We start from the raw sequence: 228 nt of genomic DNA on the forward strand, positions 1-228 counted from the left end.
AGGATTAATGAGAACAAATTTTTAAAAGACTAAATGTATGATTTTTATAATCTTAGATCACAACTATTTTTATTTTCTTTGTTAGATTACAACTTGGCCGTATTATTCTTCAGTTACACATATTACATTGTGTATTCATTCATTCTCATCAGTACTGTTTCTCTACTATGTCACAGTGAACTCTTTTATCTTTCAAATAGTGTTAGAAAAGAGAGATTTTTGGAACAT

At 26.8% G+C, this 228-nt stretch overlaps 1 protein-coding gene across 7 annotated transcripts in view; it reads left to right on the forward strand.

The window, feature by feature from the left end:
- LOC119581992 (pneumococcal serine-rich repeat protein-like) overlaps nt 1-228 on the forward strand; it is a 14058-nt gene that overhangs the window by 276 nt on the left and 13554 nt on the right. The gene's annotated exons all lie outside the window — the stretch shown is intronic.

Source organism: Penaeus monodon, chromosome 15 (assembly GCF_015228065.2).
Source record: "Penaeus monodon isolate SGIC_2016 chromosome 15, NSTDA_Pmon_1, whole genome shotgun sequence".
Taxonomy (NCBI): domain Eukaryota; kingdom Metazoa; phylum Arthropoda; class Malacostraca; order Decapoda; family Penaeidae; genus Penaeus; species Penaeus monodon.